The sequence below is a fragment of the Parasteatoda tepidariorum genome, chromosome 1, assembly GCF_043381705.1.
Source record: "Parasteatoda tepidariorum isolate YZ-2023 chromosome 1, CAS_Ptep_4.0, whole genome shotgun sequence".
Classification (NCBI taxonomy): domain Eukaryota; kingdom Metazoa; phylum Arthropoda; class Arachnida; order Araneae; family Theridiidae; genus Parasteatoda; species Parasteatoda tepidariorum.
The window spans coordinates 51,506,212-51,509,810 of record NC_092204.1 but is presented as its reverse complement, the minus strand read 5'-3'; positions in this window follow the sequence as shown (position 1 = coordinate 51,509,810).

The window sequence follows — 3,599 nt, the reverse complement described above, 5'->3', positions numbered from 1 at the left end:
TCAGTGTGCGGGTGGGTGACCCACTTGGATCAGTCTGCGTAGGGACCGAGGGTGTGCGGTATTGGTCCTCGTTAAACTGTGCTACCGTAAAGTGCTCGACTTCGCGCGCAGGTCGTTGGGCTACCGAAGCGGGGGTGCCATCCCCTCTGCAGAGGATCAAAATTCTGATGGCATGTCTTCGGATCATCCTCAGGGATGTTTCCCAGACCGTCGCCAATAGCCCATTGTGCAGCTCTAGTGCGACGTAAATCAACAACAACAACAACGAAATTTATTCTTAAGCCCCATTTCGTGCAAACTTTATTTTTGCAATATTTCAAATCAACGCGTAATTCGCTGCGTTTTTAATTCACTCTTTGTGATTAATTAACAGGAAGCCACAAAACGGAGGATTCTGAGGCAGCAGACACAATGCAGAGTTGTTAGTCCGTGCACAAATTTTATCCCTATCCAGTTATTTGCACTCTAAATTTTATATATTTTTCATTGTATATTAATCAAAATAGAGCTGTTTAGCTCAGTCATTTATAGAGCTCAGTCCTCAAGAGGACGCTACACCGTGGGAGAAACTTTCTATCGCCAATTATGTTTCTTCTCCATAACGAATTTAAATTATAGAAAAAATGAGTTCAGGCAAACTTAAAGTAAGCCATGAAGTTATAACTACTGAAAAAAAATTTTTGAAGAGAACTACCCCATTGCATAATCCTAAGTTATCTATCTTCTCATAATTTGTTTTCAACAAGGTATTCTAAAAATTTCTTTTCGATATTTGAAAATTCACGGCTTGCACCAATTCTGCCTGAACTTTTTATAATTTAAATTTCAAACTACTTATGGGGGAGGGAGAATTTGCCATGAAAAGTTTCTCCCATGCTATGGTGTCCTCTTAAGGGGGAAACCTACTTTTAGAACAAAGTTGCCGAAGGCAGCAATATCAACGAGAAGACGAAACGGTGATTTCTTAAAGGCAGACGAATTCGTCACGAAAGACGATTAGTAATTTCACAAACTTTACAAGAAAATGTTAATTCCTGTTGCTTCAATAAATTTACTGAAATAAAGAATAATGCGAATCCATGCAAGATAAATAATATCTTTTTTGATACATATATTTCCACATAGCGATGTTACGCGTATTCACAAAATCAGGATCCGAAAAAAAAATGGAGGTTAAGACAAAACAGAAAAAACGGTGGTACTTGAGATATGCAAGCAATCATGGAGACGAAATCGAATTTGAGAAGACTTTGAGTGAAGCTTACCCGCATTCACATTAAATAGAGATGAAAGCCTGCCATGGTTAGATCGACAGCAAAGTGACTCTAACCCTTCTGCCACTGAGAATATTTTCTAATGGCACTGAGTTCGGTACAAGCTGAGAGCAGCATACATTCACATTACATGGAGATGAAAACCTTTCAGGGTTAGCCTGACTGCAAGGGAACTCTAACCGGTCTGCCACTGAGGGTATTTTCCGATAGAACTGTGTTCGGTGCTAGTTGGGAGCAGTATACAAATTGACCAGCTATAGCCCGGATTGGAGCATGGGTCACTACCATTGAAACTTTATGCAGAGTTAGCAAAAATTTTCATCGAGCCAGTCCGCATAAAAACTATGGAAAAAACATTATGGTAAGTAGGAATTACGCCTGTCTTAAATAATTCATCCAAGAGAAGTAGGTGTTACATTATTAATTACGCTCTTATTATAAGGATATGCAATACATTATAAATTTACTTCATTTGTTAATAACTTTATATACAATTATTATCAATTACTTTATTTGTTTTCTACTCGTAGGGTTCTTATTCTTGTAGTAGTTGAAGTTTTTACTCGAAAATTTTTGATTTATTTTAGTGGCCATTTAGTAAAATAATGTTTAAAGATATTCTATTTAGCAAGAATTTGCCTTGTGATTAAGGCTTGAATGCGAATGTGTTCTTTAATCCAATAATAAGTTATACCTAAAATGTGAAAATATGATTCCGACAAGTTTGAATTGTTAAATTTAACGTAATTCACTTCAAATAATTATTTTATAATACGCTCTGTGATTTAATATATATAGATAGATGTAGATAGATAGATCAAAAGTTATTTAGGGTGGTCCGTTTTTTTATTTTGCGCTCTGTATATATGCTCATATGTCTCGATTTATTCTTTACACTAATTTAAAATTATCCTTCTTTAAAGTTTCATTCAAGTAAAGTTCAGTTAAAGTTTATAATTTCATAGGAGCACCCTGCATTAGGATTAATTTTTCTGGTTCACTTCAAAATTTTTGAATTTAATATTCGCTTTTTTTGAGGTACTTACAAATGATTCAAGAAATTGCTTTCATATTTGCCAACCAATAGTTTTGGCCATATTTATCAAGCTTACTGAGCATCAATTCCCGATTTCTTATGGGGAAATTTTTTCATCATTGCTACAAGATAAGTTTGTATTAAATTGATATTATGTCCTTATGTGTCCATAACTCTGCATTACAATGAAAAATCAATTTTAAGGACATATTTTATGGGCGATTTTATATTTAGTATTCTGCAAATTTTATCAGATACAAAAAAAAAAAAAAAAAAACTTTTAATTTAAATAAAATTTATTTCAAGTTTTATTTTTCTTCAAGCGATGATATTCTTTTCTTTTTTTCTTTTTTCAGTAATCTATGATTTTCAAATAAAAATAAAATCGTAATATTCATAATCCGGGTTTTTTCCTATAAAAAAATCTGATCTTTTAAACGCATGCAGTTTGCATTGTCAGTAGTACAAACTCTCAATCAAGACGTATTTATTTCCGATGAAAGTTTCTTTCCTTTTTAAGATTTTATTTAAGCATATGCTTCTCAGAAATGCTGGTGAAATTTTTAAGACTGCTGCGTTTATTCTGATTTCTAAATACGTATAACAGTGAGTTTCACTTCGTTTTAAATGCTTTTTATATCATGTTTAGTTTTATTAAGTATTTAAAGAATTTTATTTTAACTCTTTTTTTTTTTTTTTAAGTGGATTGATATTCATGAGCTTACTGTAATTACGGATATGATTTCTGGTTCCGTTATTCCTGTAAAGTACTAGTAGCATTAACCAAAGGACCTACAAACCATAAAGAAGACAAAACATATAATATCTTCGGTCATAATGCATTTTTATATGCATTAAAAAAATTGAACCTTGAAAATTTTAAATTTTTTTTTCTAAGTTTCTTTTAAAAAATTTGTTTCGGTTTTAATTTTAACCTTTTAATTGTTGTTGTTTTTTTTTACATTTTATTTTGGATAAATTTTATTTCAAACATGAAAATATATTGATTTTTTTATGGCAGAAAAAAAATCTATACTCTAAAAAAATCTGATCTATAAAATAATTAACAAAATTTTTAATTATAAATACTTTTTGTATAGTAAGATGTCATTTTTAAAAATTAAAATGAGAAACAGCTAAAATTGGTCACATTTATAAAACAACAGTTATTGTTAAAATTAAATTGAAATAGAGTTAGAAATCAAAATAAATTTTTTTTTTAAAAAATTAACGCAGAGGTAATCTTTTTGCTGACATTTACAGAAAAGACTACTTTTGTGAGGAGATTG